The following is a 370-nucleotide window of genomic DNA, read 5'->3' as shown; positions in this document are numbered from 1 at the left end:
AAAAAAAAAAAAAAAAAAAAAAAAAAAAAAAGATGAGCTAAGGTTTGGAACATAGGTAGCTAACAGAAATATATTATGTATACTAAAACTCAAAAACACAGGAAGAGCTGAGCAGTAGTGGCGCACGCCTTTAATCCCAGCACTCAGGAGGCAAAGGCAGGCGGATCTCTGTGAGTTTGAGAACAGCCTGGTCTACAGAGCGAGTTCCAGGACAGCTGGAACTACACAGAGGAACCCTGTCTTGGAAAAACAACAGCACTAACAACAACAAAGAAGAACACAGGAAGTCAGGTAAGTGCTGTGGCTTGAGATGTCCTCCAAGGTTCCTAATTTGGGTTCCTAATAGTGCATTCCCCAAGTGCACTATTCT

This window comes from Microtus ochrogaster, unplaced genomic scaffold, assembly GCF_000317375.1.
Source record: "Microtus ochrogaster isolate Prairie Vole_2 unplaced genomic scaffold, MicOch1.0 UNK25, whole genome shotgun sequence".
In the NCBI taxonomy this organism is placed as follows: Eukaryota; Metazoa; Chordata; class Mammalia; order Rodentia; family Cricetidae; genus Microtus; species Microtus ochrogaster.
The sequence above is the reverse complement of the archived record's forward strand: the minus strand, read 5'-3'. Positions refer to the sequence as shown.